Source organism: Sturnira hondurensis, unplaced genomic scaffold (genome assembly GCF_014824575.4).
Source record: "Sturnira hondurensis isolate 20B ecotype Veracruz unplaced genomic scaffold, ASM1482457v3 Scaffold0009449, whole genome shotgun sequence".
In the NCBI taxonomy this organism is placed as follows: domain Eukaryota; kingdom Metazoa; phylum Chordata; class Mammalia; order Chiroptera; family Phyllostomidae; genus Sturnira; species Sturnira hondurensis.
The window spans coordinates 564,097-576,390 of NW_028082080.1; the positions used below are offsets into that span (position 1 = coordinate 564,097).

General features: G+C 39.4%; 1 non-coding gene across 1 annotated transcript; it reads right to left on the bottom strand.

The window, feature by feature from the left end:
* Nucleotides 1–7,524: 7,524 nt before the first annotated feature.
* Nucleotides 7,525–7,592, bottom strand: LOC118994514 (small nucleolar RNA SNORD77). The gene has a single exon (XR_005068064.1). It is a non-coding gene; the product is annotated as a small nucleolar RNA SNORD77 (small nucleolar RNA).
* Between the last annotated feature and the right edge of the window lie 4,702 nt (nt 7,593–12,294).

Consider the following 12,294-nt stretch of genomic DNA (forward strand, 5'->3'; position numbering starts at 1 on the left):
ACAAAGGGGGCAGTATCATAAAATGGGGTAAAGATAGCCTCTTCAACAAATGGTGTTGGGAGAACTGGACAGCTACATGCAAAAAAATGAAACTCGAGCACCAACTTACATCATACACCAAAATAAATTCAAGGTGGATAAAAGACTTAAATATAAGCCATGACACCATTAAAGTCCTAGAGGAGAACATTGGCAGGAAAATCTCAGATATTTCACGCAGCAACATTTTTACTGATATGTCCCCTAGAGCAAGGACTATAAAGGAAAGAATAAACAAATGGGATCTCATCAAAATAAAAAGCTTCTGCGCAGCTAAAGAAAACAGCATTAAAATAAAAAGACAACCAACTGTATGGGAAAACATATTTGCCAATGATACCTCAGACAAAGGTTTAATCTCCAAAATATACAAAGAACTCACAAGACCTCACTCTCAGAAGCCAACTAACCCAATTAAAAAATGGGGAAAGGACTTGAACAGACACTTCTCCAAGGAGGACATACAGAGGATCCAGAGACACATGAAGAGGTGCTCAATATCGCTTGCTATCAGAGAGATGCAAATTAAAACCACAATGAGATACCACTTTACACCAGTGAGAATGGCTATCATAAACACAGCAATAAACAACAAATGTTGGAGAGGGTGTGGGGAAAAGGGGACTCTGGTCCACTGTTGGTGGGATTGTAAACTGGTACAACCATTATGGAAAACAGTATGGAATTTTCTCAGAAAACTAAAACTGGACTTGCCTTTTGACCCAGCAATTCCACTGCTGGGATTGTATCCTAAGAACCCTAAAACACCAATCCCAGAGAACACATGCACCCCAATGTTCATAGCAGCACAATTTACAATAGCCAAGAGTTGGAAGCAACCTAGGTGCCCGTCAGTAAATGAATGGATCAAAAAACTATGGTACATATACAGAATGGAATTTTATGTTGCAGAAAGAAAGAAGGAGCTCCTAACTTTTCCAACATCATGGATGGAACTGGAAAGCATTATGCTAAGTGAAATAAGCCAGGTGTTGAAGGACAAATACCATATGATCTCACCTCTGACAGGAAGCTAAACAACAAAACAAGCAAGCAAGCAAAATATAACCAAAGACACTGAAATAGAGAACAGGCTGACAGTGACCAGAGGGAAGAGGGGAGGGAATTTCAGGGGAAATAGGGGAGGGATTTAGAGGAACATATATAAAGGATACATGGACAACAACTGAGAACAGTGGAAATGGGAGGGAGGGGGAAGCACGGGGGTGTGGGATGGGATGGGAGTAATAGACAGAAAACTGTACTTGAAAAATAATTAAATAAAAAATTGGGGAAAAAAAGACTGAAGAGAAACAGGATATACACATAGTCTCAAAATATGTTCTCCAAGATATTTATTAATAACAGAGGGGAAATAGTAATTTCTCAGGGTTAACATTACCAGTAATTAGGCAGATGGACATCCTGTAATCCCCAATATGATGAGCGGGGCAAAATGTCACTTCTGCTGTATGCTTGCTAAAAATGCATAACATCGATCTACTCATGAGAAAACACCAGACAAACTCAAGTCAAGAGACACCCCACAAATACATGACCTTTACACTTTAAGAGTATCAAGGAAAGATAAATAGAAAACTGAATAACTATCAGAGATTTGGGGAGACTAAGGAGACAAAACAACTAAATGCAATGTGGGATCCTGAGTTGGATCCTGAAACAGAAAAACATTTGTGGAAAAATCAGTGGCATTTGAATTAGTTTTATAGTTTAGTGAATAGCATACCATGGTTAAATTCCTGGTTTTGATCTTTGGACTAAGGCACTCCTCTCCTACTATTGCAAGTCCCTCCTACTCTAGCTGAAGCTAAATGCAGAGAATTTAAAGGGCCAGCATTCTTCTTCAGTGTCCCCTTCTCCCTTTGTTTTTCTCTTTCCCCATTTTTAAGAGCCAGGCATTTAGAACATTCAAAAGCAACACATGTTGAATTTATAAAGTCAGTATACACACCCAGGGGAAGGCTCAGGCTTTAAAAAAGTACTCATAAGAACTTAGGTTTGTATCTCAAGCTGATCTCTGACACAGACACAGCTTATAGCAATCATCAAACCAAAAATTAGCAAACCTGGGAAGGGAGAGAATCTGATTTCCAGTTATTACATTATTGATTCAAATGTTCAGTTTTCAACAACAACAGCAACAAAATCACAAGGCATACCAAGAAACATTAACATATGGCCCATTCAAAGGAGGAAAAAAAACAGAAACTGTCCCTGAGAAAGATCAGGTGGCACACTTCTGGAAAAAGTCAAACAATTCTCTTAAACATGCTCTAAAAACTAAAAGAAGATGTGAAGAAAATAAAAATGATATATGAGCAAAATGGAAATATTAAGGCATAGAGCCCTGGCTGGGGTAGCTCAGTGGATTGAGCACGGGCCTGCGAACCAGACGATTGCGGTTCGATTCCCAGTCAGGGCACATGCCTGGGTTGCAGGCCAGTTCCCGGCAGGGGCCAGTTCCCAGCAGGGGATGTGCAAGAAGCAACCATACATTGATGTTTCTCTTCCTCTCTCTTTCCCTTCCCCTCTAAAGATAAATAAATAAAATATATTTAAAAAAAGAAATATTAAGGCATAGAAAAAATTTTTAAATCTGGAGCTGAAAAGTATACTAACAGAAATGAAAAAAATTTACTAGAGGGATTCAAAGGCACATTTAGACAGGCAGAGGAAAGAATTAGCAAACTTTAAGATAGAAAAATGGACCTTATCTTGTCTGGGACACAGAAAGAAAACAAATTGAAGAAAAGTGAACAGAACATGAGGGACCTTGTAGAGTACCATCAAGCAGACAACATATGCCCTGAGGAGTTCTAGAAGGAAAACAGAACGAGGCAGAGAAAATACTTGAAGAAATAATGGTTGAAAACTTCCAAAATTTGATGAAAGCATGACTATAAACATCTAAGAAGCTTAACTAACTTAAAGTGAAGTGAACTCAAGGATGCTCTCCATATCCCTGGGAAGAGTATGTGTGTGGTCTTTTTTAACTGTAAAAATAAAAATATATAGTTAAGAGTTTTAAAACTGGGGAGGGTTGGGGGGTTGGCTAGAATGGAGTAAAAGACAGAAAACTGTACTTGAACAACAATTAAATTTAAAAAAGAGTTTTAAAACAAGAAATTTTATAATATTTGCAAAATGGTCATGCAAATACATCTTATGATGGGAAATACATGGAAACATGTTTATGTGTCATTATGGATGATTGGATCTGCCCCTTCGCACTAGCTTGTAGGTTCTTTTACTTCCCATTTTTTTAACTGCTAATACAATTTTATTCATTGCAATTGATATAATTTGCAATGTATATGTATATCATTCAAACACAAGCCTTTTTTTATGTGCTTCCCTCAGACATAGGAGTATTTTGCTTGAAAATGTCCAGTTCTCTCTCTTTTTTTTTAGAGAGAAGGGAAGGGAGGGAGAGAAACATTAATGTGTGAGAAATACACAAGTCAATTGGCTGCCTCTCAACCAGGGACCAAACCTGCAACCCAGGTACGTGCCATGACTGGGAATTGAACTGTGAATGACGTTTCAGTTTAAAGACTATGCTCCAACCAGCTGAGCCACACTGGCCAAAGCCTTTCTAGTTCTCTTTTATTTTTTTTATATTTTATTTATTTTTTTAGAGAGAGGAAGGGAGGGAGAAAGAGAGGGAGGGAAACATCACCGTGTGGGTGCCTCTCACACACCCCCAACTGGGGACCTGGCCCACAACCCAGGCATGTGCCCTGACTGGGAATCGAACTGGCAACTTTTTGGTTCGCAGGCCGGTGCTCGATCCACTGAGCCATACCAGCCAGGGAGTGATTGTTGATATAAATGAATGCATTATCTAACTTAAAGATTAGCTAGTTAAAAAGTGATACCAAAGCCAGGAAAATGGATGATAGCACTTAGGGAGAGACAGGAGATAGACAGGCTGATGAATGACTGACCCTGGGGCTCTCCAAATGTTAAAGACTTGGGGAGGAGGAAGAGGACTCAGCAAGAGAGACAGAAGGAGTAAAAGCAGGTAAGTGTGAGCTCTTGGAAACCTTGTGACAAAAGAGTCAAAGAAGAAGTTCTCAGCATCAAGTGCTGCTCAAAGGCCTAGTAAGATGAGAAAGGACAGGTGACTGTGATATTTTTAATAAGAGCCACTTCAGTGGAATGATGGAGAAAAAAGTTAATTAGGGTAGCATAAAAATGAAAGAGGTGCCCTGGTTGGTGTGGCTCAGTGGTTGATCGCTGGCCTGAGAATCGAGAAGTCACTGGTTCGGTTCCCGGTCGCGGCGCATGCCTGGGTTGCGGGCCAGGTCCCTGGTGGGGGTCATGTGAGAGGCAGCTGCACATTGCTGTTTCTCTCTCTCTCTCTCTCTTTCTCCTTCCCTTCCTCTCTTCTAAAAATTAATAAATAAAATCTTTTAAAATAAATAAAAGAGGTAAGGAAGTGGACACAACACACTAGAGGTTTTGCGGGGGATGGTGGTATAGGAAAATGTAGTAAGCTGGGAAGGGGCAAGAGAGAGCTTTGAGATGGGTGATATTAAGGGAATGATGCAGGAGAAAGGAAAATACAGATAATGCATTAATAGATGAGAGATTACCACAGTGCTAAACTCTTGAGAAAAGCACAAAGCGACTGGGCCTTGAACAGGAGCACTCCATACTTCCTTCACTGGGTGTTTAAGAGGAGAAGAAGCATCAATAAGGCCAGGAGTGATGCTAGTTCATTCCTCTCTTTATTTAGGGTTTTAAACAGAGCTATTACCAAAATATATACTTACTTACCTTTTGGTACTAAACACCTTTATTTTGGCTGCCTGATCATTAAAACATAATAAGCCTATACCTGTGTCCACCCTATTGATATTACCATTCAAAACAAATCTCATTAGTTGTTTAAGCTCACCCTAGTAAAGATCACAATCGTAGGAACGATCCCGTTTTGATGAGCTTCTGGAACACCACCAGACACAAAGATGAATGCAACTTCCCTACAGAAGTAGATTAAACCTGAGAGTTGAATTCCACTCAGCTCCAAAGCAGGAAAATTAATAGGATTGCCTGGGTTGCTGTGTTGCCCTTCTTTCCTTTTCATTGTCATTGCTAAATCAAATTCCATTTTGAGATACTCCCACTTGTTTGGTAACAAACCAAAACAGCACATTGCAAACAATAGCTTTAAGTTTCCTTTTATATACCTATACCTTATTTCATTCCAAAAGTTGGAGGCAACTTTCAGGTGTCCATGCAAGAAAATGAAAATACTTAGAAAAGAGAAAATGAGCAGACAAAGATTCAAGCAGGGCTATTGTTAATAAATGTCTTTATGACCTCATTCCTATGAAGGGGTCAAAGTAAAAACATGTATAATTTTTAGTGTTTATAAGAGAAAAGCATGCTCCTTAGAAGCAAAGCCTATATGTAACACTGATACTGAAGATAAATTTATCCCACAGGCCCTCTTACAAGGAATACCGTTAATGCTGTAGATCTCTTCAACATCCACAAAAAAGTGGGGATGCAGATTACACATTGCAGCTTCTCTGCCCCCTGTGAAAGAGAAGGCCCTGCCGGTGTGTGTGCCAATTAAAGAACCTGTACAGGAAGTCACCACAATCCAGTCCAAGGACACAGTTCCTTGATGAAAACTGAGATTAAAATTTTAAGTATTCTTGAAATTCTGGGACATTATGGTAATTGAGTTCAGTGCATGCTGAGAATTAATATTCAAATAAAACTCCAAAGTACTCTCAAAAGTGATGAGTTTTAAGAAGATGAAACTGAAAAGGTGTAAGGTTTCTCCCAAGTTTGGGATTAGCTGAATATTGCATTTTCTGCACAGGCAGTTATTCATTTATTTGGCTTATTGGGAAACCTCTGGAACCATTCCAAGAAGGTGTTTACTGGCTCAGAACAGAAATGCCCGTATGATATTTACATGTATTTTTATGGTTGTCTCCAGCAGTGAAAGTTGGTCTGAAATACCTAGGCTGCCATGACTAGCACTTGAACTCTGTAATATATTCCTGAATGAACTTCCTTCACTAAATATGTCATTTCATGGAGACACTTGCTCCATGGACATACTCCAAATGAGAATCGGGATCCTAGGGTGAATAAATAGGAGTGTTCCATGTAGGAAGTATCAGGTAACCTTCCCTGTTTGCTGGATATTCTGAGTTCACAACTTAAAAATACATTTTAGATTCAACATAGTGAAGGTGTCTATTCTCCCCCAAATTCAACTATAGGTTCAGCACAGTTGCCATCAAGATCCCTGCAAGATTTTTTGTAGCTTATTCTAACATTTATATGGAAAGGGAAAGAAACTGGAATAGCTAAAACAATAATATTGTTTTATTGGAAAAACAATAAATTGGGAGGAATTGCTCTATGTAATTTTATTTTATTTTTTAAATATAGTTATTAATTTATTTTTAGAGAGAGGGGAAGGGAAGGAGAAAGAGTGGGAGAGAAGTATTAATGTGTGGTTGCCTCTCACACATCCCCTACTGGGGACTTGGCCTGCAACCCAGGCATGTGCCTTGACTGGGAATCGAACCAGCAACCCTTTATTTCACGGGCCCGTGCTCAATCCACTGAGCTACACCAGCCAGGGCTGCTCTATGCAATTTTAAAACTTACTATAATTGAAACCATGTGGTATTGGTGTAGGGATAGACACAGAGCAATGGACCAGAAGACAGCCCCAAAACAGACCCACACAAGGATCGTGAACTGATTTTTGGCAAACTTGCAAAAGCAAGTCTATGGAGGAAGGACAGACTTTTCAACAAAGGGTGGTAGAACAATTGAACATCATAGATTACAAAGTTAACCTCAACCTAAACTGCACCACACCTTAAAACTGGACTCAAAATGGATTGTAGATTTAAACATAAAATTATTAGAAAAAATAGAAAATTTTAGGATGTAGGGCTAGGTGAAGAATTCTTAGGCATGACATCAAAAGCACAATCCGAAAAACGAAATATTGATAAATTGAATTGTATCAAAATTAAAACACTTTTAAAAATGAAAGTGTTTGCTCTGTAAAAGGCTGTTAAGAAGATGAAAAGCAACTTATAGACTGGGAGAAAATATTTGCAAACCACATATCTGACAAAACTTGTACCTAGAATATATAAAGAACTCAGCAGTGAAAAGCGATCAATTAATTTTAAAATGAGCAAATGAGAGCATATATTTTACCGAAGAATATAAGTATAGCAAATAAGCACAAGAAAAGATGTTTAACATCACCAGTCATTACGGAAGTGTAAATTAAGAGCAGAATGAGATATCACTTCACACCAATTAGAAAGGCCAAAATAAAATACAACACCAAATGAGGATGTTCTCTGCTGATGAGGATGCAGAGAAACTGGATGTCTCATGCATTGCTGGTGGGACTGTAAAATAGTACAGTCAATCTGGAAAATAAATAGTTTGGCAGGTTCTTTTATCACTCGCATCAGCCAAATGGTATATCTCTTCAGCAGTTAATCGGCTGAACTGTGCAACTATCATAGTATTGACAGGTTCTTAAACTAAACATACACTTACCATATGATCCAGCAATTGCATTCCTGAGCATTTATGCCAGAAAAACGGAAACTTATGTCCACACAGAAACCCATACATGACTGTTCATAGCAGCTTTAATTTATAATAGTTAAAAACTGGAAATGCCCCAACTGGTGTAGTTCACCCTGGCTGGTGTGGCTCAGTGGATTGAGCACAGGCCTGCGAACCAAGGGTTGCCAGTTCGATTCCCGGTCAGGGCACATGCCTGGGTTATGGGCCAGGTCCCTAGTGAGGGGTGCATGAGGGGCAACCACATATTGATATTCCTCTATCTTTCTCCTTCTTTTCCCCTCTCTCTAAAAAGAAATAAAATCTTTTTAAAAAATGGAAACAAGCCAAATATCCATTCAAGCTGAATGGATAAACAAACTATGGAACATCCACACTACTCAGCAATTAAAAGGGAACAAATTGCAACAACTCAAATGGCTCTCAAGGACATTATGCTGAATGACCAAAAGTCAATCTCAAAAGGTCACATATTACACAATTCCATTTGGTTAACAATTTTGAAATGACATTTTAGAGATGGAAAACACGTGAGTGGTTGCCAGGGGCTAGTGACAGGGTCAGGAGGCAGAAAGGGGCAGGTGTGACCACGGAGACAGCACCAGGAAGATCTTGATGATGATGGTGGTGGTGGAACAGTTCTCTGGAGGTGGCCAGTCAAATCAACACCTGATAAAACTGCATAGAATGACACACACACAAGTACACACAAAAACTAGAGAAATCTGAATAAGATCTGTAAACTTCACCCATGTCCAGTTCCCGGTTTGATGTTGCACTACAGTTACGCCAGGTGTTACCACTGGGGGAAATGGGGGAGCAGCACACAGCGCCTCCCTGTCCTATTGTCACAACCTCTTGTTAATCTACAATAGTTTCAAACTAAAAAATCAAAAACCATGAGTTTTAGTGGAAAATATATTCTAATTATATAAAACTTGTCCAATATAAGTATGAAGCAGAAAATTTTTTAGCTATTTACTTATTGATTTTAGAGAGAGGAAGGGGGAGGGGGAGAGAGAGGAACACTGACCTGTTGCTCCACTTGTCCATACAACTCATTGGTTGATGCTTGCATGTGCCCTGACCAGGGATTGAACTCACAACCTTGGCATATCAGGATGGCACTCTAACCAGCTGAGCATCCAGCCGGGGTTCTTTTCAAAATTTCAACCAGAAGCAAGAATTGCCACTATTTTAGCCAAGTTGCTCCTAGTCTTATATGTACTTTCAAAGTAGTTGAGATCATTCTGAACACTCCATCTGTAACCTACTCTTTCCTCCACCTACTAAAGCAATTGTTTTCTCCACAGCGCTAGTTACTGTAAATACATATTCTGAGTACAATATATAAAATTATTCTGAATGTTAATTTAGTTCATTCTAATTAGAAGAAACAGGGTGAAATGAACAAAAGCTAACACAGTGTAGGATATATCTAGACAATAGGAATAGGAAGTAAGTCAAATAAAAGCTGCATGGTATTGGGGGCTGACCAACAGCCGTCCCTTGACATAGTCGGGATGGATGAGATGCATCTGCACAGCAGAGGCAACTGTGGCCGGATTTCCTGTCTACCTCTCCCTTGCTGTTTGTCTTTGCAATTAATAGGTGGTGGGATTTTTTGACACCTGCATTTCAGGTCCAATGATCCACATAATTCCAATGAAGTTATACAAAATAATTTCTTGGTGAGAGAACAAAGTCCCCCCTAATGAAGTAGCCCCTGAATGTCTAAAAGTTGATGGAGTAATGGCCCCTCCTCTACCTTGGACAGGAATATATATTAATTAGAAGTAGACAGGCAAAGAAACAGGAGAAGCTGGTTAGCTACTACAAACTAAGGACGTAGAAACAATTACCAAGGAGTTAGAGTCCATATTACATAAAGAAACATTTTAGACAGAAAGACAGATAGCTAGGTTAGACATCACAAAGGCCTTATAATGAATTTCTGAACCTCTGCTTGGTCTAGCATACCCTTTTGCCCCATGTCAAATTCTAAGAACTTTAATAAACAATAAGACATCCAAACTCTGTACTGTACATAGAGCTATTTCAAGTTGTCTGATTAATGGTTCTCCTGGTCAAAACAACTTTTGTTTAACATAACTGAAACTATGGAAATTCTTGTACTTTTCCTGGTTACCTCTGTATTGTTTTTTTCTGCTTAACTGATCACGCGATGCACCTGTTCCTGTAATGTTACATAACAATCTCTATAAAAATAAAGCCTAAATCAAACTCTATGAGTTCGGTCAGACCCACAGAGACTGGGTGTTCTCCGGCATCCAATCGGGTGTCTGACTCATTGTTCATCGCCTGCGCCGTCCATCCTTCAGGGACCCTGAACCCTGCTGATGCTGGACCCTGGCAGCACGGGTAGACTAATACCACATCATAAGAACCACTTAATAGAATGCCATTAATGTGGTTGCAGTATCTATTGTAACTTGCAACATGATAATGGCAATCGGAAGTTCTGGAACAGTTGATAAAAGGTACAGAACAGTGGACTCCATACCTAAGTTTGCACCAGAATTTCCTGGAGGGATTTAGGAATAACAAAAGCAGAAGCAAAGCAGATTCCTGAGTGAACCCCAGAGATAGATTTAATTAGGAGAGTTGTCCTAGAATCATTTCCTATGTACTTCTGTTGCAACACCCAGTCCCAAGATGGGAAGGATTACACCTGAATTCATTGCTACATTCACCAGTGCCCAATACTCAGCAACCCCAAATGTCTACTAGATAACCCACCAGGCCCTACAGGTGACTAAGTCAGGAGTGGAGGTTCAGTGACCATCCTGCATGCCACTAATCAACTGACGGCAGGTAAATGAGATGGGCTGTTGAAAGTCCGAGTGTGGTGTGTTTCTGCACTAGAATGAGGATATCTAGCCAAAGATGGAAGAAGCATTTTTGCTCGTCTTAGAAAATTTTCAGTATAACAAGGAAAACAGGAATAACCCAAAATTAGAAACCATGATTACACCTGCTAAATATAATCAGGACTGAAACTGTCCATTGATAGGAAACCATAGAATATAGACCTGTCCCTACACTAACAGGCCCACCTAATACCCTTTCAGTAGGAAGTTAGGGATATGTTTGGGTCCCCAGAGAAAATAGCATCAGTACTTTGTTCTTTTATTACCAGACAGTACCACATTCTGTGTATATGTTTTATCTACCCATCCACCAGGTGACTGACATTTGGGTTGTTTCTACTTCTTGATTATGAATAATGCTATAAACATTCACACACAGACAAAAGTTGTCAGTTTGTCCTGGGTAGAATCTTCTAGAAGGAAAATCACCAAGTCATACAGTAATCCTATTGAACCCTCTGAGAAATCTCCTTGTAAAGGTGTTCAGTTTCTTTTCTCCCAAAATAAACATGGTTTCAGGTCACAAAAGAATCATCCTAATGAAAACCCAGTCAGGTGTAGTGGAAAAAATGGATGAAAATGAGAAAAATGGAAAGTAACCACAGAGAGGAACATCAAATTGAGACTGAACACACTGAAAAATAGATCATTAACTGACTGGAGGAAAAGTCAGCAGGTTTAAACATAACCAGAATCATGTTCAATAACAGTAGACAAAAAAGCAAAACTTTTGAAGTCCTGTAACTGCAGTGAATCAAATCTCTGCATTCTGGTGGGGAGGAGGGTAAGACCACCATCACAGGTATGTTACTGAGCTTAAAAGGGTGAGCCTGTAACCATACAACCATGTCACTTAATAGGGAAAAGAGAAATAGCCACCTATGACAAAAACAGAAATTTGTATTGCATTGCAATTGGACTACTTCGAACATACTCCAAGTCATTTTTGAAAATTACCTGTTGTCGAAATTCAGCCAAGAGATTGGGAAGTAAAAACCAAGATATTTACTACTTAAACTAAGAATATGGTTTAAAAAAATCATTGTCAGCCCTGGCTGGTGCAGCTCAGTGGATTGAGCGCAGGCCTATGAACCACACGATCAAGGTTCGATTCCCAGTCAGGGCACATGCCTGGGTTGCAGGCCAGTTCCCAGCAGGGGACTCACGAGGCAACCATACATTGATATTTCTCTCCTCCTCTTCCCCTCTAAGGATAAAAATTTTTTAAAAGTGTGCGTATATACTTATAACAAAAGACGGGTGAGAGATAGAACCTATTTTTAAAAATCGTTGTCAATTTAGGTAGCTCCCCTAGACATTCCCTAATTTACATAAAAAGGACCTTGAACCATTACTAAATCGTTTCCCTCTGTGAATCACAAGCCATTGACTAGTTTTTCAATCTAGCCATCCCAACATCTTTCACTTAATTTTGAACTACCTCCTTTATCTCCAGTATCAATACTAGCATGCTATTCAAAATTCTGCCATAAAGGGTAACTATCCAGAGGTTATTTTGGTGTAAAAGTGTTCATACTGCAAACCTTAACTCAAAGCAAAATGAAAGCTGTATTAGGTTGAACCCAACGCATTAGGTTGAACCATATTAAGCTGTCAACTTATGAACATTTTTTGTCCCCCTCAACAGAAACAGCCTCGTCTCATACAGTTTTCTATCAGTTATGACTCATACCATCTCCAGTTCATTGGCAGCCTGAAGCAACGTGTGATGTCAGCAAAAACAAAGTGG